Below are 23906 nucleotides of genomic sequence, written 5' to 3' on the forward strand. Positions count from 1 at the left end.
TTGTATGCAGGGGACTTGGCGTTATATAAATATTATGTCGTTTTAGAAAGTTAAAGTTTGAGATGCCAACAAAGCTGTGAATTATCCAATTGAGTTTTTGAATTCATTAGATATGCCAGGCATGCAACCTCACCATTTACTTTTGAAGGTTGGATCTCTAGTTATTTTGCTTCGTAACTTGAACCCACCACGGCTTTGCAATGGCATATGATTGGTCGTTAAAAAATAAAGAAAATCGTTATGCGACTGCGACGTGAAAATGTATTACTGCGACGAATCTGTATGTCTGTATGAACCAATATTGTACCAATTGAATTCAATTCCAAATTAGATTGGCATTCGAAAATTGCAGTGGGGCCCCCATATTGAAGGATTGGCGAATAGGCTTAGTTCTGCAGCATATGCGGTTAAGAAAATTAGATGGTTAACTGACATAGATACGGCGAGATTAGTATACTTTAGTTATTTTCATAGTATTATGTCCCATGGTATATTGTTATGGGGCAGTGCGACCGATATTAATACTATCTTTGTGCTGCAGAAGAGGGCTATTCGCGCGATTTATAACCTAGGTCCTAAAGAATCATTAAGAGAAAAATTTAAAGAAATAAACATTTTGACTGTTGCTTCTCAATACATTTTTGATAATGTTTTGTATGTTCATAAGCACATTGAGGAGTTTTCTAGAAACTGTGACATTCATAATGTTAACACGAGGAACAAACATAAACTTGTTATGCCTACTACTCGGTTGGGTCGAGTTAGTAAGTCTTTTGTTGGGCGATGTATATGCTTCTACAATATGATCCCAAAAAATGTACAAAGCAAATGTGTTACGAAATTTAAAAGAATTGTTAAAAAACGTTTGTGTGGGAAAGGTTATTATAGCATAAACGAATTTCTTAATGACACCACGGACTGGGAATGAAGCGAACACCCTCAGGCTCTTTAATTATAAATGTTTATTGTACGATATTACATTGTAATACATATTTTATATTTAAAAAAAAAAGCCCGCTGAGTTTCTTGCGCCCATTCTTCTCAGGTCTGAGGCAGTCTCTTTTGAATGGGTGGTAGATTTTGACGTTCAATAAGTGATTTTAAATCCTATTTTCAATAAAAATATTTGAATTTGAATTTGAATTTGATTATACATAAGTCACGAGGCCAAACGTTGTCTGTATGTGGCTTAGATTTGAGTACAACATGGTTTTTCCACCGACAACTATATGTGGTATGTTCTCGCGTGAGAAAACCATCCAGTTTATTTGTATTGGCTAAAGACGGACAGATCAAAAATATTGTACACTTTATTGCGCTGAGAGATTAATCTTTGTTTATTTTTTAATTGCCATAATTATTAATAGAAATATGAAAAACTTTTTTCGGTGTATAGAGAGAGAGAGAGAGATAAATAGCTATCAAGACTTGTAATTTTAAATGTATTTGTTGCTTTAATAAAGAATAATTAACTTTTAATTTTAACTAACTTTAATTAAATATTAACTTAAATAAAATATACTTTCATTGACAGGAATACTTCATTCCTCTTTCAATTATAATTACGTCCCACACACACTTATAGTGTTAGCTATTTTTTATTGAAATAAAGAAATATTTTCTATAAATAATGGCAAAATAAGCAAACGATTTTTGTTGGATATTGTTAAAAATAAAGTAAAATCATTAATTTAATTTTATAAATGTTACAATGCAATGCACTTTAACCGCTAAACGTTTCCTCGTAAGAAGCCAATGTTTTACTCAGTAGTCATAAGAATAATTTAATCAACATTTATAAATCATCAAACGGTGGATAAAATATTTGAAAAATCATTGAACAATATCGGTATCGTATAGAAAGCTAGTCTCGGTGTTGCCATCCACAACTCAATTACACTTGCCTGGTACATATTTAAGTCAACACCATGGTCTACGTGGTCGCAGTTCGCACACATTACAAAACGTGAATCTGCCAATCTCGTTGATACAAAAGGATGCCACGCGTTGTCACGCAGTAATGCGTCATAGATAATTTGCGTTCGAAAATTGAATTGCAATATTCTATTTCACTTTTATAGCTAACGGTTAATGACGTCAAGTTTTGTTACCACTCCTATAGAGGCCATGATGGCAGCTTTGCTTATCAAAGAGTGTAATAGGGTTTGATTATAAATTTATGATTTTTAATAGAATTATTGTGATTAATAAGATATATAGGATGCGCTAACAATAACACCACTTTGAGTGATTGACGTCACGGCTCACGTATTGGTAGTAATATTTTGTTACGTGTTTTCATTATTTTGTAAGGTATGATGACATTAACGAGCGTTGTGGCTCGTCACTTGAGCCGAAATACATCCACTGCTGGACAAAGGCCTCCCCCTTATCGGCCTCCACGACAATCAGTCCTGCGCTGCCCTCATCCAACCAGATCATCGGTCCACCTACCATCACTACATCTTCCAGTCTGTCGTTGCCATTCGAGGCTTTAACTGCCAAAACGGCCATCTGTCCGTCGATATATGTATCCCGCCCACTGCTACTTTTTCAAGCAAAGTTTTTAGGTAATAACCAATTAGGTAGTAACCAAAGTATAGAAGAGGAATCTAAATTTGTATTTAGGGCCAAATAAGTTAATTTATTTATTTAGGGTATTAAAAAAAATAGGGTAAGATGGGAGAACTGTAGATGGCATTGAGCACGGAAAAGTGCCAGCTAAAATTGACCGCAATAATCAAATATATTCTGAAAGTTTTCAGCGTACATATATTTACTACCCGGCTACATTATCTCTTGAGCTGACGTCCGCGTCGATGACGTCACATCGTCGTTCTGTTACGGTATGTAAAACAAGCATCACTACGATATTATTATTACTAATTTAAATTAAAACAAAATTGTATCATGTGAGGTGTTGTGTTGTGATGATGATTATTATTACAATTATTAAAAAACAATGAAAAAATCTGGGTTAAGTAAAAAGTATTTATTTTTCTGTTAGATCTATTATTATTACAACATTGTTGAACACAACTGTATTCCAAATGTTTTAAGTTTTCTTAAGTGTGAGTTCCGCCAAAATTTGTCTTTAAACAATTCGAGACGTGTTTCGCCTCTAAACGAGGCATTCTCATGACATATTGACTCGCCAAACTCTGGCACGAGACTGATATTATATTCAACATTAATTGTTGACATAGTGGTGAACAACGAGCCGATTTGGTTCTGGGCGTTTTCATTAACAGTGTCAATTTGTTTTTGGGACCTACTATTACTACCCTACTACTACTGGTAGGTACCCGTGACATTACAATGTCACATAAACCAGGTCGTTAAATTGTAAGAAATAAAGTCGATTGACAACCTACGGTTAAATGATAATATCACTAGTGAAATGATAATATCACGGCTTTGACAATATACCTGCGACATATACCTACAACGTTTATATATATAAATTATTTTAGGGCTCAGCCGTTTTTTCTCCGACTTACTTTTGTTATTCCTACTACCACGAAAAAGCTCAGTTATGTTTCGGGTTAATATAGTATATTACACAAACACTTCATGGGGCTTTCTATTGGTAAGAGAATTTTCAAAATTGTTTCAGTGGAGTCCAGACTCCTGAGATAACCCCCACAGAATCACAAACTTTACCTCTTTTATTATTAGTATAGATTATGGAATGGGTGCTAGTTTTAGTGGTTTAATAAGTACTTGTAAATCCTATTTAGCATAAAAATATTTGAATTTTGAATATAGAATATCACTGTTGCGCGGCGAAACGAAAAGAGCAAATATTCGAATCGGAGGACGAAGGATAAGTTTATTTCGAACAACTTCGAACGTGACCTTGAACTCTTTCAAATTCTGTGTAATTCGACTGCAAAAAGCAACTTAAACGATGACGTTGGTGTATTACGTCAGCAGTCACGACACAGTGTCAAAGATAATTGCAGCAACATTGAGCCAATTGTTATCGGCAGTCACTTATCAATTGTAATACTTAATGGAACTTATCGAGTACAGACTCTATTGCTGTAAAGCTTGATATAATAGTCTTACGAACTTACAAATAAACTTAGTATAAATTTATAAAAGACAATCAGCTCAACGGGTATTCATTTTGAGGATCGGCCAACTAAGTTAAAGAAAGAAAGAAGTCAAAGAAAAAAGATGATTGCCTCATTCTTTGGTCGGAAAGGTCATTTCGCGACAGTTGTGCTAGAAGATGGAAGGACAGTTACTGCAGACTGGTATGTCAATCGCTGTTTGCCTGTTGTCTTGGAAAACATTCGACAGCAGCGGCCTCGAAGCAGGATCCTCCTTTACCACGTCAATGCTTCAGCGCACTCCGCAAAACGGACTATTGAATACAAAAAAAATACAAAATCATTTATTTCGCTCTTTTCATGTACAAATTAACATTTTATACTGACCCCACACTAGGCGTTGCCTGTCTCGTGGGGAAAATAGTAGAATTAACTGAAAATAAAGATAAACAAGCTGATTACTAAAATTTAACTTATCATATAAAGAAATAAACTAAAAGTAATAACTATACAAGTATTAATTGTGTGTATATGTACGTGAAAGTGTGTGTATTGTGTATATGTGTATGTATGTATGTTTTAGGATTGTACCTTAAGAAGATTTTCAGTTTCCATATAGGATAGTTGTATTAAATATTTTGATAGAAGCTCTTTAGCCTTGAAGATGGAGTGTTCTTTAAAATTTCCTAGCTGGACCAGTTTATTATAAATCCGCGGCTACAAAAATGTTGTAAACCGACATGCAAAGGCAGTTTTGACAGTAGTAACAGGCAATTAATTGTAAACTTGGTTTTTAAGCAATGTATTGTACTCTTTTGAGTTCAGAGCTATTTGTGAACATTTGACTATTGCAGGTGTCGCGATAATGAGTCATCCACCATACAGTCCTGGCCTGGCGCCCTGCGACTTTTATTTATTCCCAAGAACTAAAGATATAATTCGAGGTATCCGCTTTACATAGAAGAGACCCCTAAGGAAGAATGGGCCCACTGCTTTTCTCAGTGGTTCCATCGAATGCGACGATGTGTAGAGAGGAACGGATATTACTTCGAAAAACAATAAAAGTATTGGCAACTTTCTCCTCCTCAGATACTTATACTATCCTCAGATATATCACGCGACGTGGAGAGCATGCCATAGAGAGACTTGTTGTTGAGGGAAGGGTCAACGGCAGTAGGACGCTCCCCTATGCGCTGGACAGACCAGATCAAAGCCCTAACCAATACTCCCCTCAACACATGTGTCAGAGAAGCAACAGCCAGGGATAACTGGAGTAGAATCGTTTGTCATTCGACGTGACCCCGACTGCTCTGTCAAGAGTAATCCGACGAAGAAGAACGTTTTTCATTTTCTAAACCTTTTCAGTGTTACCTAGGTATAATCGATCAACGGTTAGCTGAGTGGAAGAGCGATCTGACGGAACTCTAGAGTTTGCGGGTTCGAGTCCTGCATAGTTCATAAATTTTAGTTACAACTTTAATATATAATACATACTCTCAACTGAACGGCCGGCAACGCATCTCTTGACACCTGGTTTGTCGAGCTTGTCACTGCTGTATGCGTGAGTGAACGGGAAACCAGACTGACTGGCGCCGTAATGCGTTACGTTACGAAGCAGTTTATCCTCCCAAAAGATAACATTTCAAAAATGCCTATTTGGAACGATAAGACTCAGACGTAAGAGAAGATCGAGGGCATACAACTTATCTTGCATCTCGTTTACAATCAAATTTCGTTACACTCATAAGCTTATTCATTAAAAAGCCAGGGGTCGCTACACTCCCAATCTGTGGTATCATTAAGAAAGTCGTTTATGTTATACGAGTAGTACCTTTACCACATAAACGTTTTTAAGCATTCCTTTGAATTTCGTAACATATTTGTCTTGTATATTTTCTGTGATCATCTTGTAAAAGCAAATACATCGTCCAACAAAATACTTAATTACTCAACCGAATAGAAGATAAATGTTCCTGGTGTTAACATTAATAATATTTTCACAGTTTCTAGAAAATTCGCCAATGACTTTGACACACAACATGATCAAGAATAAACTGAGATCCAGCATACAAATTCTTATACTAAAATTGTTTCCAGGAAGTACCGTGAGAATTACTCTTACTTAAATCTGAGTATAGCTGTAACTAGCGCGAGCTTTGTCAGGCTTCTGGAAAAAGCGGGACATTGTAGAGCATATAGGCTTTTAGATTGTGTCCTGTCTGCAGTATGTTCACCTTTTGTTGGATTGTAACTTTAATTTAAAAATGTTGATAAGCTTTTATATAGTTATATTATATATATTTTATATAATTTTTACCAATTACTTTATTAAACTTATTATTAATAAAGTATCTATTAAGACTGATTCGGCATTTAATTTTAAATTACATTAGAATTTAACAAGGTTTAGCAGTAATAAGGGAAGCTTGAATACTGAGACACAAAATCCTCAATAACGAGCCGACATTATCTCAGTAGTCCGGCCTTTTTATCCAAATGTTCGACCAAACTGGCTGCTCTGTCCGGACATTAGGTCTGGCCACCTGGCAACCGTAGATGTGCCTACAACAGATGATGCCAAAAGAAACATAATAACTTTACTGAGACATATTAAATATGATCATTATCATTATGGATAGATCATATACAACAAGATGTATTCAAATCAGACAGTTTTTTCAAATAATTCAGCTTAATAATATTATAGTAGTATTATATTATTATAAATACGTAATTTATATTACCTTGTATTTACTCGACTCTACTAAATAGGGAGCAAAGCTTATCAAGTCTTGTGTAACACAAGGTCACAGAACCTGTTTTAGAAGCTTACATCATAGTACGAATTTCTTTTGTGCAGTGTCGTGTTATAAAAGAAATTGCGTGCAAAACAATGTTTTGTTGTTTGCTTTTGTGGTTCTTAAAATGTTGTTTTATAATCCTAAAGCATGACAGAGGTTCCGTAGCTTAATTATATTATTTTGAGCCTTAAATAGTGTATTAATCCGGGTTTAATGTAATTAATATTAGATTTAAAAAAAAGTATTTTCCGGAAATAAGACGATAATATATTTATGTGTGTTTTATTAATAAATGAATGTATTTATATACCTACCTATGTTATATCTGTTGTTTATATTAACAGTCATTTATAATGATACTGTGAAAAACAATAGTATTTTATGCAACAGTTGTTTAAGAACTGTCAAAAAATGTAACTGGTGTGGGTTGCGTTGAAGAATGACGCCACGAGCGTTTTTGACCTAGTTATGTAGCGTGTCGTATACAATAATTTTTCTACGACTTGGTAATTTATTTTATTAATAAACAAACTAATACTGTCAGATTTCGAGTTACCTCTTAAATGGGCGGGAAGTGTATTGTATACATAGATACTTATTAACAAGTTTTGTTTCTTAAGTTGACATTAAAATGTTTAGTCTAATGACATTGAAAAAATATGTATGTAATATAATATGTACTTTTTTTTTTGCGCCCAAGCAAGGGAAAGGGCTACCCTCCGGGATAACGACGGGAGGGAGGTGGTGAATGCTCATGCATACCAACGCAGCCTAAGTCTGCGTTGGTTATGTGGGACTCACGTGAAAACCTAGGTGCCTACCCACTAAACACCACCTGCAGTTGGCTTTGGGCAGGTGCCCTCTAAGCCTACATCGAAGGCGACCTTCTCTTGGGGAGAGAGAGGCGCAAGCGGCACTCCCTATGGAGTTTCCGCTGGGGTAAATATGTACTACGTATTACCCAATATTTATATGAACCTACCATAGCTAACCTAAATTTAGTTATCTGTGGCACCAAAACTGTGCTTTTTTGAAGATTTTGTACTGTAATAGTAGGTAATTATAGTACGCTAAACAATGTTTTTTAGGCCATAGAGTATAGACTTTTTTGACTATAGAATAAAGCAATCAGCCTTTCAAATTGAATCGTAGTTTTTATTTAAAATCTACAATTACTGTTATATTTTTATAGTTCTTAATTAGAATAAAACTTAATTGATACTGTGAAAATAAACTAAATAATAATACTCATAAACACAGTTCCATGTTGAGTAAAGAAGGTTTAATTCGATGAATGCATTGCTTTGCTATTCTCCCGCCAACTTCGAAAGCTGTTTTAAATATTAATCTATGCAGAAAACTCGACAAATTTTATAGAAAGCAACTGTAAAGAATAATGTAACCTTCGATTAAGGATTGGTCTCGACTGTTAAACTTTGCTAAAAATAATAATACAAGAAATAACAAAGACACTGGCATCTCAAATCATCAGTAGGTAAGTATTTTGTAATTTAATAATTTCAATGAAAAATAACACGATCCGTATGTTACAAAATTTGCAAGAGACCGTTGAGTGTCAAGTTGCCGCGCACACAAGCATCTAATAGTTGCCGTAATAAAAAAGCTAGTAGTTCTTAGGTAGTGCGGTATCTAAATGGAGCGCAGCGGAGATCAATCCTTAATCTAAGGATATAAAAATGTTCCAATGGTAAAGGAATATAGAAAAATAAATACAAAACGTAGTCACTATGTAACTAACCAGACAAATTCATTATTTCGTTAAAACAGTTCATATTATTGTCATTTCTGGTAAATTGCTAGTCATTTCTGCTCCAAATAAATCGGTACTATCCAGTTCAATCCAAATCCAAATCGTAACCGATAATACTGGCCGCAACCAAATTTTAATTCGATCAAGCGGTTCGTACTATACTCCCATCTGTTCTAAGACGCTTCCTTTTTAGTTTTCCGTAAGCTAAAGTTGACGTCCGTCACTCAAAATATCAAATCATAATGTGGTGAAATATGATGGAACGAGATGTTTCTGAGGCTTTTTGTAGCCTAGAGGCAACGTCCTGTACACCACACAAAAAATGATTAAATTACTAAAGAACTGTACTGCATTTGCTATTTCGAATAACTTTACTGAGTTTTTGACTAGGAACCTGTTAATTTGGAAATAGCAATACCCAAAATGGCGGCTACTTTTGATATTCACTCTGTTGCTGAACAATTATTTATGCTTAGATCATTTATACGTCTAAATAGACTGTGACAGCTGTGAAAACGTCGAAAACAGGAGGTGACAGTTAACCTCTATTTTGGGCAATGCACACACATATACACATCAATTAAATCAAAATCAAATCAAATCAAAATCAGTTTATTCAAGTAGGTCACGAAAATGACACTTATGAATGTCAAAAAAAATAAAATATTTTTCTTATTGAATCTACCGCTACTTCGTAAAGGGTTGAGCTAATGAGAAGAAGTAGCAAGAAACTCATTGCCACTCTTTTATATCAATATTTACAGATCATTTCAATTACAATATAATATGTAAAATGATGCAACAAACATTCGCAAGTGTAAGATGTAGCTTGTCGGTTGTCTAGCACCAAGAGGCTCTCGACGTATAAATTACTTATTATACATATTAATATTATTATTAATTATTATATATATTATTTTATATTAATTACTTACTATAATTAATTTTGATGCTGGATTCTGGACTCTGGAAGGACGTAATGTGGTTTTTATTACATCTCTAATATATTTTCTTTATCTCTCAAATTTGTGAAGTGGTGTACAATCCAAGCCGACTCTGAATTTCTTTTTTTAAATAACTATAGCACCTATTGGGAACCCTAACTGACAATCTACAAAACGACTTTCATTGGCACTCGGCCTTCGAACGGAGCATCTGCTTGCATTCCCGCTTTTTTTTTCACTTTTTTCTTTTTCCGCGATGACTCATATGACTGCGGTACTCGCAAACAACCAGTTCAAGTTTTTATTAATTGATCTGTAGGCTGACTCAGAGTTGTAAAAAATGATTATGTAATTCCGTGATGCTTTATCTGACAAATTATTTCATTTCTCTTGAACGAGCGCTGGTTTTTTATGGGAGTTTTTTTTTGTATTTTGGATTAAGAGATGACGTAAGATTTACCAGCGATATAATTTGAATTTATAATTTTTTGTAGAGCCTAGTAGCTAGATAATGTGGCGAGTTTTTTTTATATCCGATTTGTAATAAAGTGTATAAAGCTGTATAAGTGCTTTTTAATATGATAAATTAGTGATTAGATTTCATTAATTGTATATACCGTTATAGTTGATTTTCTTAGCCTTCTTAGTATTTTTTTGCCGTTAATTAATCCGTAAGATGTTAGAGGCGTAAAATATGGCGGATCCTCTTGTTATGCTGTAAGCTTAGATAAGATTTGTCTCAGTCAATCAGAAATGAGGAGATCTATAGGAGAACCAAAGTCACCGACATAGCGCATAGCTGCTTACAAAACTGAAGTGGCAGTGGGCAGGGCACATAGTTCGACAGACAGATGGCCGGTGGGGCAGTAAAGTCCTCGAATGGCGACCACGTACCGGACGACGCAGTGTTAGTAGGCCCTCCACAAGATGGAACGATCTGGTCAAGATCGCCGGAATACGTTGGATGAGGGCAGCGCAGGACCGATCGTCGAGGAGATCTTCAGGCGAAACCTTTGTCCAGCAGTGGACGTCTTCCGCTGGATATGATGATGATGATGGTGACCGTGATCAAGAGTATTCAAGATTTGTATTCAAAATAGTTTTAATTGTTATGAGTAACAGCTGTTTCTTATATACTCTACGTGTTGCTGCGGTCAGATAATATATTGAATTTTATTCTAGGATTGACCCTACCTAACAAACCACCTTAGCCTCTTTTTTATATCTACCTTTAATATACTAAAAAAAGAGGATTGCTGAGTTTCTTCCACCTGATGCGCTGGATTCCCCGGGGCCATAAAAAAGCGAAGTCTCAGGCTCAAGGGTGTCATAATTATCTATACCTTTGGGAGGCTTCTTTGCACCGGATGCTGGCTAGATTATGGGTACCACTAGCTACGGCGCCTATATCTGCCGTGAAACAGTAATGTGTAAGCATTACTGTGTTTCGGTTTGAAGGGCGAGGAGCTAGTGAAATTACTGGGCAAATAAGACTTAATATCTTATGTCTCAAGGTCGACACCTTGAGACATAAGATATTGTATGGCCGCTCAGAATTTTTGGGTTTCTGAATGAGAATCCTGAGCGGCACTGCATTGTAATGGGCAGGACATATCAGCTGAACGTCCTGCTCATCTCGTTCCTTATCTTCTAAAAAAACCACAACGGCTCCTTTTTCTGCGGTGAAATAGTAATGTGTAAGAATTATTATGTTTTGGTCTGAAGGGCACCGTAGCTAGTGAAAGTACTGGGCAAATGAGACTTAACATCTTGTGTCTAAAGGTGACGAGCGCTATTGTAGTGCCGCTCAGAATTTATGGGTTTTCGAGAATCCTGAGCGGCACTGCTCGCCTCGTCCCTTATTGTCATATTGACCATTCTACTCAGGTATGATCCATAATAATAAAAGAAAAGAAAAGGGTATTTGATTTGTGTGGGTCAGAAACGGAAAAATATATACTCGCAAAGACGAACACTCTTTATCAATTCTCATTAAAACAATGAATCACTTAACAAATTATGAAACTGAAAGTGACGCGATCATTAAAATATGACAGATTAATAGCAAAAAAAAATTCAATATTTAGAAAGTAAAAGGAACAAAACATCCAATTAGGTATAAACCGAATCTCATTAAATTAATTCGTAAAAAGAGAAAATCCGCAATCGTTTCAAAACATATATAAACCCAAGAGATGAACTTGAACTCAATTTACTGAAAAAACGTGTTGCTTCATTACTTAAAGCCTGTTAGACTCTAAACCTCAATTTTTCCTGACTTGTGGAAGTTAGCAAATATAGTTCCTATATATACAAAAGGACCATAGAGATAACATCAAAAACTATCGTTTCAATATTAAACACATTTTCCAAAATTTTTGAGCGACTAATTTTATCAGCAGTAACTCCCTACTCAAGTAATATAATAACAGACAATCAACATGGTTTTTTAAAACATCGCCCAACTACATCAAACCTACTTCAATTTACAAACTACCTAAGTAAAAATATAGATAATGGTAATGAAATTGACTCTATTTACACTGATTTTAGTAGTGCATTCGATAAAGTGAACCATGAGATACTACTAATAAAATTAAAACATTATGGGTTTCATGGAAATCTTCTGAATTGGTTCAATTCTTTTTCCAAAAAATTTGAAAAATAGGACTCAAAGAGTTGTTCTGGATGGCTATAAGTCCAATGATTTCACTGCAACTTCTGGCGTTCCACAAGGGTCCCACTTAGGACCGACCCTATTTTGTTTTTCATAAAAGATATAGCAGGCCATATAAGTCATAGTGAATGCTCAATTTTCACTGACGATGTCAAATTATATCGTACAGTAAGCTGTGCCAGAGATGTACACCTTTGCAACGCGATATTGATTCCAATTACAATTGGTGTTCAAATAATAAAAAAAGATGTGGTGTCGTGGGACACCAGGTAGGAACGAAGTTCCTTCGGCTAATGTAGAATCGACACAATTTGTAAAAAAAAATCGTGTTCAATTTTATGTAGGTTTTCTTGATTTTTCTCTTAAATTTTGCAGATTACTTTTTATTTAAGTACAGGAAAGTATTTAGGAAATTCAGTATTTTAGGAAATAATAAATTACGTAAAATAAAAAAAAAATCGTAATCCAAACTATCAATTAAAATAACAAAATATGTCTCTTTATTTTTGTTTGACAACATAAAATTACATACAAATAGGTATTATACACTACTCGCTTGTGTATACGACTGTCGCGCCTGCGCACGTCTCTTTTAACGGTTTTATTCCACGGACTTTTTCTTACGGTTTTACTATCACATTTTTTTCAGTTCGGTCCCGCAGCAAAATCCCTATCTCCTCCAAGCCTGCCGTAAGGAACTTCGTTCCAAAATGGAAATCAATGCGAACAAGTGCTCATACATTAAATTCTCCAAGCGTAAAAAAAAAATTGTCTCCTCTTACAAAATTAACAAGGAGATTGTAAGTCAAGTAACAGTCGTTCGTGATTTGCGAGTACTATTTGATTCCAAGTTAAGTTTTGTCAATCATTATGATCATATTATTATAAAGGCATGGAAAATGTTAGGTTTCCTAAAACGTAACTCTAGGGAATTTAGAAACTCATATCTGTCTATTTAACACGCTTGTTCGAAGTACTTTATCGTTAATAACATAATATGGAACCCTTTCTATAAATGCCACATAAAACGCATGGAAAAATTTCAAAAATCATTTACAAAATTCTTGTCATTCAAAGATGCCGGCCTCTCAAATCGATCACGTTACTGACAGATTAAATCATTTTAAGATTGTTTCTCTGTCCAACAGACGAAAGTTTCTGGACCTTTGCGGCCTTTTTAAAATTATACACGCATCCTTAGAACCTAACATAATATCTAACTTAAATTTCTCCATTCCAAGATGTTTACCAAGACAACCGATTAATAAAATATTTTCAAATAATTACTCTAGAACGAATGTGTAACAATACGGTCCTTATAATAGAATATATACAACATTCAATGATATCAACGATCATGTCGTTGACATTTTTCACGCCACGTTTAAGTCATTTAGAAATAAAGTTTTAGAAAAAATTATGACCACTGTAGATAATAGTTTGTATTAGATTGTTAATGACTTATTACTTCTAGAATTCTAGAATTAAGATTTATTACTAAGTTAGTTAATTTTTTCATAATTAAAATGTTGAATGTACCTGATTGGAATAACCAACCTAGAATTAGTATGTAAGTGCAAATCAATTGTTAATGTTAAGTTGAGTTATTGTTGGTTCATCTTAAATAAATAATGAAATAAAAAAGTAATAAATTTCTAATGGGTGGGAGTAATAAATATTAAGCTTCATTGAGCTTTAGCCATATCTGTTGTACTAACAATAATGTATTAGTTACAATAATAATAATAAAAACATTAATTTCGGATCACTTCACTATCTTTGTTAGTACCTATATAGTTACAATACGCTCAGTATTTTTTTGTATTTATGAACATTATGACCACATAAAATTCAACAAAAGCATCACAAAGTTCCTAATGTCAGAAAAAAAATTGATCTCAGTTTTCGATAATTGCCTGGCAACAGCCAACAACGTACTAGTGTTGTAATGCTTCAATATCGACAAATATCCTAATCAAAAATTAAAGTTTTCTATTCTTTTTACATTTACCGCCACTTCGGAAAAAGGTTAGCTCTTATGAGAAGAAGTGGGATGAAACTCATTGCCACTATTTTAAATCAACATTAAAAGCTTCATCGTTTTACAAATGTAAAGTTTTGCATGAAACATTCTCAAACGTCAAATACTCAATGCCAACACGGGTAATACAAAAATTAAAAATAAAAACGTGCCGTGTTTGTTATACAAAAACAAAATAACGAAACCTAGCGACGCCCGACAGAAGTGATAACTAAAGTACTTATAACTTACTTACGTAAAACTGAGCGTTGTATTTGATTATGTCAATTGTCTTCATTGTCAATTGACATGTGAAATAATGCTGAGCGACGAATACCTGCTTTTTTCTTCTCACTCGTTATGATCGCTTCGTCATGTCATTAGACTCTGGTGCCTGTTCATTGCATCTCTGACAACCAGAACTTAGCGCGCTTCTTATATTACATAAATATAAAAGTCTTCTCTTATATTACATAAATATAATAATAACGCAAAATTGCTATTTTAATAACTGATGCAAGTATATTAAAAAAACCTTTGATCACTTATACGTCTAGATAGACTGTGACAGCTGTGAAAACGTTGAAAACGGTTCGAAGTTAGTCTCTATTTTGAGCAATGCACGCACATTAACAATTAGCTTGTCACCCACACTAAAGTAATAAATATGGCCTGTTTTGATCAGTTGTATAGCAGCAAGTGGCTCTATCTAGATGTATAACACATACACTAAACAAATTTGAATTAATAATAGCGTAATGTTTTTTTTTATAAATATAAATTAATAATGATGAAAATAAGATAACAATAATGAATTTTATTGTAAAAAAAGCGTGGGGTTCATGGTGTCAATAGTAATAACAGATAATATTATGAATAGAAAGATTATCGTTTTGAAAATATCTTAAAGATCACCCCACCCTTTTTTTTTAAATTTTTTTTTAATTTTTTTCTTATTTACATTATTATTAATTTATATTTATTATTTCTTTTTTCAATATTCTTGTTTAAAATTTATTTAATATTTTTTTGTTTTGTTGTCTATAAAAGAGTGTTTTTTTAAGTTTCTGTAAACTATTATTTTTATAAGAGCACGGTATCTCACTCATCAGTTATTACAATAGCGAACAAGGCTCTTTGCTCAGAAATTGTAAATTTAAATTCTTGCTTATTTTTGGAATCGCTGTCCTTCCGCCGCGACCCGCTCTCGCCTCTCGCCTCCTCACGACTCAAGCACATCTCACCTATAATTATGCATGTAGTTACAAACCTATCTTGGATGACACCGACTCCAAAAATTACAATAATCGTAACTAGAATTAGATTAATTAATTAGATTGTATAAAAATACGCAAATATTTTTAAACTTTTAGTGCACATTATATCTATTGTTTTGGAATAGTGTTTTTGAAGTCGGTTGTTTTTTTGTTAAAATTTTATTTTATTTTATGATTTTTAGTGAATTTGAAGTACACTAACTAAAAATTTGTCTAAATATGTGTAGATATACAAAAATTTTCAATGCAGCAATGAACGTAATGCTTTGCAATTTGATTACAGACAGTTAGAAATTCTGCCACAGGTCGCACCCTTACTGTAAGTCGTTAAGGAGTTCCATTGATCATCATATTCAACTACGACAATTACTTGACCATAACAGTGTTTTGGTAGATGACTTAAATATCCGGATAGCATAAAAAATAATCGCCGAGTATAGTTAATTTGCTCCTAAGAATTTAAGAGTTCCGTTACTTTGTCATGGATTCCGTACTCAAAACCTTACCAACTATCTTTGAAGTATTTTCTTTCCAATAAAAAAAGAATCATCGAAATCGGTTGGCGCAATATTGAGTTATTCGTAAATTTATCATCCACCTTGCTATACGTATGTATAGCAAATTTAAGACTTTTATGGTTTTCTCATGGATGCCATTGTCAGATCTGGACCAAATTACAATGGGACCACACGGAAGCACCAGCTTTCAAAGCCAGTCGAAAGTTTTGAGGGTTACCCTTTGTTAAAACATAAAAAAAATAACGACGAATTGAGAACCTCCTCCTTTTTTGAAGTCGGTTCAGCATTCATTTTTCAAATCAATAAAAATATGTCGCACAACTTGACGCGTGCCGGCAAGTAGTTCTATGTTTCTTTTGACACCATGGCAATATTATGACGAGAAGACTACAATACGTAAGTTTTCATCCCTACTCTGTGCTGCAAGTCATAGACTTAGACTATAATAGTTGATGAATAAGGATAAAAAGCCTACCGTGGCTGATTGTTTATGACTTGTCCCAATAATAATATCTTTTTTCTATCTTGCTGCAATCCCGCTACAGATGATCTTTTCTCTCGTACGCTGTGTGTGTAATAATTTAATTTAATTATAAATTATAAGTCTTTGGCTTTTATTATGTTCTAGTGCATAACTAAGGGTTAAAACGTAAAAAAAAAAATTATACGGGTAAAGTCGAGGGCAGCCGTTCATAGCTGTCGAATATCGATACAGTCTTGCCGACATCACTATCATAATATTAATGCTCACCTAATTACAGACTTACTTTTATAAAGTAGCTATTTTGCTACATTACTTAAATTACGCTAACATTAAACCGAACCAACTCTTAATTATATAAACCGTAGAGTTTAATGTCGAATAATTTCATAAATCGTAAATCAGTTTTATAGCGTGAAAATAATATTTTTTAAATAATTATTGATTCAGAGTAATTTAGGTATAAACTGATTTATGGTCTTATAATTATTATAAGAAAACTTGTTCTCAAAGTTTCGATGGAAATTATATTAATATTATTATGTATTAAGTAAGAGATCTGGTTCATTGCCTGTGTACGTCTAGAAGAAGCATATTATATAAAAATTTCTCGAATAATTATTCAAAAACTCGGTAAAAACCCTTGCAGCAATCCACGATATATTTATATATGTGTAAGTATACATCCCTTCTTCTTCGTCGGATTACTCTTGACAGAGCAGTCGTGGTCACGTCGAACGACGAACGATTCTACGCCAGTTATCCCTGGCTATTGCTTCTCTGGCACATGTGTTGAGGGGAGTATTGGTTAAGGCTTTGATCTGGTCTGTCCAGCACATAGGGGAGCGTCCTCTTGACCTACTGCCGTTGACCCTTCCCTGAACAACAAGTCTCTCTATGGCATGCTCTCCACGTCGCGTGATATGTCCGAAGTATCTGAGGATACGGGCTCTGACTATAGATGAAAGCCTTTCTTTCACCTTGAGCTCTTCAAGTATCGAGACGTTTGTGCGGCGTTGTGTCCAAGATACTCGTAGCATTCGTCTCCAACACCACATTTCTAGTGCGTCAATCCTTTGTCTCTCTCGTTCTTTGACTGTCCATGTTTCGGCACCATATAGTAGTATGGGAAACACTAGAGATCTTACTAACTGCTACATCCCTACTCTGTGCTTTTAGTGTATTATTATCATCATTAACGTTAAAGCAGTTTAGAACAGAGCAGGGGTAATATAAAGAATTTGTTATATTTTGATAACCCTCACTTCTAGGATTAATACACAAATAAAATTTGTTAAACAGAATTTTATGAACGAAGCGGGACTCGAACCCGACAAGAACGACATTTCAAGTCAATTTCCTAATATGCAAATATTGGGGTTGAGCAGGTTATCAACTGTAAAGTAGATTCTGTAGATGTAGCCACAACCTGAGAGTTGAACAAAGCATACAAGATTTTATGACGATACGTCACTCGAACGGATAGCTCAGTTGGTTAGAGCACCGGTACGGAACGCCGGAGGTCGGGGGTAATATATTTATCTACAGAACTGAAAATCATTAATAATTTTTATATATTTATTAAAGTCAAATGCTAATAAGGTGACCTTGAGTGCGTAGTTTCTACAACATAATCTTTCGGTACCATCGGTACCGAAAGAGTGAGCTATGCGTTTGGTGTGTCTTTCCTGTGAGCTATGCGTTTGGTGAAACCCAATTTTAATTTGAAATCCTTCTATTTTTGTTATGGCAGTACCACTGAAGATTATTGTCAAGAAAATTTTGGACATCACACTTGCCGCGTCTCATTGAGTTATAAGATATTAATTCTTAGTAGCTCAGTAAATTTTCTCTTTGAACTGAAGCAGAAATAGTGCTTGCATAATACTTACTGGTTGACGGCAGAAAATAGCGCTGCTATCGTCTTCCCATATCAGCATTCTGTGCATAATAGTCTCCCGCCGGTCACGTTGTTTCTACTACAGACCTTTTAAATGAAAAGAATGAACAAAGTGAATATTCCAGTCATTATAGTATGTTCACCTCGGAATTCCAGATACCCATCTGTAAGTCTGCAAATACTTGTATATTTACAAATATTTATAATCATTGATTTATCGATAGTTCATCAACTATATATGGTGCGTTTTCGACCGGAGGCACCGGTTGATCTGAAGTGATGCTGTGAGCGCGCGCTCTCCGCCCTCTATCTCGAAAACGGTTCATCGTATAAAAATTTTTTTGAAACAAAATTTGTAGAGAATTTTGTATTCTACTATATTGATACTGAATACAAATAGGAAAAACCCATAGGAAATGAGATATTTCCAAAAAAAACGTGAAAAACCGATTTTTGTGACCTTTAACCTTGAAATTTGATAGTTGCTTTCACCCTACTATATGTATGTTTTGAGACAACTTTTAGGGTGTCAATATACAAGTATTTACAGACTTACAGCTGGGTATCTCCAATTCCGAGGTGAACATACTATAATGACTGGACTATTTAGTACGAAGCGCTGTTGGAGTATACCGCCAATTAATTTTATTTTCTCTATGTAAGTGCTTCTTTATATACCTACAATATTAGCTGTGGAGTTTTTTTTTTTACTAATCTGATCGGCTGCTCTCGTCGTTCGATCCTATATACAGGGCTCAGGTATATTTGAAGTACTTTACAAGGTGCAAGTTTGTCCCTCTTATCTGTATTCTTAATTATAAACCAAGGTATTGGAGGGTGTCGCCTGTTACTTCATAAATGGGCGGACGAGTGACGTTGTCGAGACAGGATATTATATAATTTGCCACTGCTGTGAGTCAAGCGTCTTTCATTTATATTCTTGTACGTCATAATGGTATCACACAGACAAATAACAGATTATTATTTCAATGATAAATATTTATATTTTTCTCGTAGTTATGAGCTCAGAAGTACGTTTTCTATTGTAAGCTTACTTTTGTAGTGAAACTCTTAGCATGGGATCTTTGTAATTCTGATCCACAACCTTATTGTTTGCGTTTGTTTGGGTAAAAAGGACTCGATTCAACTAAACAAACGTAATCAGTCAATGCAAAATTTACTAGAGTAATTTTTTCACAATCATAATTACCTATAAATATTGAAAGTGTATTTTATGATTATAGAACAAACAAGTTATATATATATATATATATATATATATTTGGTATTTTAATAACCTCGTCTGCATGGAGGTTTCCCTTCAGTGTTGTTTGGCATCATCAAGATTAAACAGTGCTGAAAATAATAATAAGAATAAACGACAATCTAAAAACAAGACCATTAATTTAATTAATTTAATTTTCAATAACAATTCCTCTTCGACAAGTGAAGAGTTCAATATTCAAGACAGACGGGCAGAAACGTAGTATTATATAAATATGGTCATGATTTTCATAGATATTACATACACTAGACATACTATATTTTTACCCTCGCATAAACTTTTGTTTAGCTTTATAATCTTGATTTGACCTGTTTAAGTGTATCCTTAGAATTCCACATTTCCTCTTTACCCTTATTCCCCGTATACCCTTTTCAACAAGGATTCTACATCTTATTTAAGACAACTGTATGGATATATATAAATATATTATTAGTCTAAACAAGGCCAAAATCATTAAAACTAAGCAAGAAAAGTGACTAGAACATGTCAGTGTAGCAATTGTGAGAAGATTACGCGAAATTAGCTCAAATGGAAGCGTAATTGGGGCTCAATAATCAACAATTTCTCTTCGAAATACAACTAAACAAATCCGCTTAGGGCCAGTACTTATCATGTTTGGTCTAAATGTAAGCATGTGGCGTTTATAATAAATACATACTTATAATCTTAATTTTACTTCTTTTATTATTATTGTTATTACATAAAATCCGAACACTTGATTTGAACAAGTCTTTGCAGTTCTGTCAAAAATAAAAAGAGATGCATTTATGCTATTAATATCGAAATATAATCCAAAAAACATGCAAGTATGCAAATGCAGAATAAAATCTGACATTTATGACGTATTCTTTGATGAGCGCACAATACTCTTCCGTTTTCTAGGAATCGATAAGCAGTTACAAGAGCTGGCATTTTTTTATAAATGATAAAGACATGCCTAATCGAATAATAATAATAATCTTGTATAAAGTGTTTAATAAAATATTACTATTTATTAATTGTTATTAGTTTAGAGCAGAACAATAGAGAATAATATTGGAACTGTTAATATTTAGCAGTAGTCAACATCATTAGTAAGAAGAAAGATATATTTTCAATTTATCGCACAAAAATTATTATTCGAAAATACTTATTTCGTCAAAAAGTATAAATCCGGTATAAGACAAAAATTAAAAGTTCGTTACTTAAGTCAAACTACTAACAAGTTTGACAAACGCTTGTATCACGCGACCCGGCCGTATAAAAGAAATCTTCAACTCTAGTTAATCTCTAGTATCTGTTTGTGTGTATAGGAGTTTCGTCTTAATAATTATGGTACCGTTGTGCTATTTTGCTGTGACATAATAATGAGTTTGTGGACTGTATTAATTAGGTAAGTACAATGGCCAGATGTTTCGAGAAATATCTTATAATATTGTTGGTGACAAATCATTTCATATGGGGATTTCGATAGAAATATTAAAATGCATTCGCCATTGCTAAGACTTGATTTTAATACAAAAGGAATAATTATGTAAGTGCTACTATACCTAATAGAAGAGGTTTCTTGAGGTTTTCTAATTCCTCTGAATAACACTCAAAAATATAATTTTTGACCTAAATAAAGTACTTGGGGAACACCAGCATTCAAGTTTTGTTACCCACTTGCAAAAACTCTCCGGAGGACTGTTATTATACATTTTCGAGAGATCTTCCCTATGCCATTCTAGATCAAAGGCAGTCGTTAAATCAAAGCTAACTGCCAGACTTTTTGGCCAATTGAGAACAATGACCAACGCTACGGTAGAAGGTATACTAATTAATACTTATCATTTTGCAATTCTCTACTAGGTTATGATAGACTTTAAAAATGTTCGCGTTTATTTCATACAAATGGAAATAAATTACTTCACATGGTCAAAGCTTTATTGTGTTCATGAAATATGCAAATAGTCCATATTAATTATGCCTTGTATAATTGTAAAGACAGTACCTGATATCATCATCATCATCATCAACAACAGCCGGAAGACGTCCACTGCTAGACAAAGGCTTCCCCCAAAGATCTCCATGACGTTCGGTCCTGCGCTGCCCTCGTCCAACGTATTCCGGCGATCTTGACCAGATCATCGGTCCATCATGTGGCGGGTCTACCAACTCTGCGTCTTTTCTGTCCATGGTCTCCATTCAAGGACTTTTCTGCCCCACCGGCCATCTGTATGTCGAACTATGTGCCCTGTCCACTACTACTTTAGTTTCGCAATACCTGATAACATTATTTTAATTCAAAATTTTAACCCGAGCAAAGTCAGGCAAATAGTAGAGTATAATTTTTCCAAAACGTTAAAGTTTCCACGAGTCATTTATTCTGTAACTACAGGATGCAGGTGGAAACTGAATATTATTAAAAATGTAATGTTATCTAGGAATGTCATATCTATTGCTTCTGAGAATGAATACCTTCTCACTGTGAATGAGTGAGTGTGACCATACTTTTCGACAGCTTAGGACAATTTATGTGGTCTAATTACAATTATTTTTATGGACTCAAATATCTAAAGTGGAATCACTACAAGAGTTAGATAACATATTATATACACGCATGTCTCCCAGATGGCTGACTGAGAGATCTGAATATAAATCAATCTTGATTTAAACCCCTGACTTTCTAAATTTGCGTTAAATTATATGCAAGTTTCGTATTTTGTGCTCTTGAATTGGGCTTGTCTTATTGCATCACTCTATGAATTTGTGCATTATGGCCAATCTTTTTCACTTGCTGTCACTTTAAATGGAACCCTTGTACTCCATCTGCCCGTCAGTCTATGCGTCTGTCTGTCAGAGGATTATACCTCATAAGCTGCAATATACAGTTTTGTCAAAGTTTAATTTATTCTGCTGCTATATCGAAATATTTTGAAAACCATAACGGTGAATTCCGATTTTTTTTTTTATTCTTACAAAACTTAGCGTCCCCTCAAAAGATAATATCATGATCCTATCATTTTATATTGATAATATGAATATTTATATGATTTTTATATCTAGAATCTCTTATCCATACATTGATAGCTTCACGTTCTCACAAAATACGGAAGTAGCCAAATGATGATTGTAATTATAACATAATATAATAATAAAATATACTCTATTAACTATTTTTTATTTCTATTTAGATATTCAACAATTGAGTGGTACATGTGTCTATCTTGTGAACAGACTTAATCATAATAATATCATTATCATGGCATATAATTTTTGCAACTACTAATAGCAATGCATTCACTTAATAAGAAACAAAGAGTTGAAATGAAAAAATATATCTGAACGAATGTATTCTTAAAAATATCGTAAATTTAATTTTCTTTACAAGACAAGCTACGAAGCACCAGTATCGTAGTTTTAATTCATGATAAGTTATCAGTCCGTTGACTAAGAATTAGACTGCGTGGATGATGATAACCTTTTCATGATAGTAAATTCTAGTGGATTTTATCAGTAAGTTATTACGTGCATATCAAATATTGAGATATCAAGTATTAAAGGGGTTTGGTCTTTAGAAAGTACCGATGAATGAAGACTAACTGCACAAATTTATCAAGGCCAGGTAAAGAATATGCGAATAATAAAGCTTATACTAAAAGATTAATTCATTAATAAGACGAACAGCCTAATGTAGTTTTTTTGGTTAGTGTGACATGGGAACTTTGAAAAACGCATGCAAGCGGCAGAATTGATCTTGGCAAATAATCAAATTGTGTGGCAAATGGTCTGCAAGCACTGATCACTAACCCGTATTTTTCTACATTTCCCATCATAAAAGTTCCTACCAATATACAGGGTGTCCCGTAATCAGTGGACCAACGGGATACCCGTGATAGGGGTGGTCATCATCTATCGAAAACACCAAATTTTACTGTTCTAGGGCCAGTAGTTCAAAAGATATGATTTTTTAAGCATTATTTTGAAAATTCTACCCTTATCAACACAAAAGTTGAAAAAAAATATTTTTTATTTTTATTTTGCCCTGTTTCTTAACTTAAGGTGGCTGAGGAAACATGTGTCTTCACAATTAAATCCATTTTTGTGAATAAATATTGCCAAATTAAAAATTAAAAACCAAAACATGCGCAAATATCAAATAACTAAATTTGCAACGTGATGTTTGAAGCAAGCTAGTGCAAAAAAAATGTAT

At 33.9% G+C, this 23906-nt stretch overlaps 1 protein-coding gene across 4 annotated transcripts in view; it reads left to right on the forward strand.

Annotated features, from left to right (window-relative positions):
• The window catches only part of LOC126976091 (neural/ectodermal development factor IMP-L2-like), a 109917-nt gene that overhangs the window by 29931 nt on the left and 56080 nt on the right, over positions 1 to 23906 (forward strand). The window contains exon 1 of one of the 4 annotated variants that reach the window (XM_050824282.1): positions 7566 to 7798. The exons of 2 other annotated variants lie outside the window; for them this stretch is intronic. The gene's annotated coding sequence lies outside the window, so the exon portion shown is untranslated. Of the gene's footprint in view, positions 1 to 7565; positions 7799 to 21006; positions 21105 to 23906 lie in introns of those variants that run through there. One more of the 4 variants, XM_050824281.1, reaches the window with a different exon arrangement.

The sequence above is a fragment of the Leptidea sinapis genome, chromosome 39, assembly GCF_905404315.1.
Source record: "Leptidea sinapis chromosome 39, ilLepSina1.1, whole genome shotgun sequence".
In the NCBI taxonomy this organism is placed as follows: domain Eukaryota; kingdom Metazoa; phylum Arthropoda; class Insecta; order Lepidoptera; family Pieridae; genus Leptidea; species Leptidea sinapis.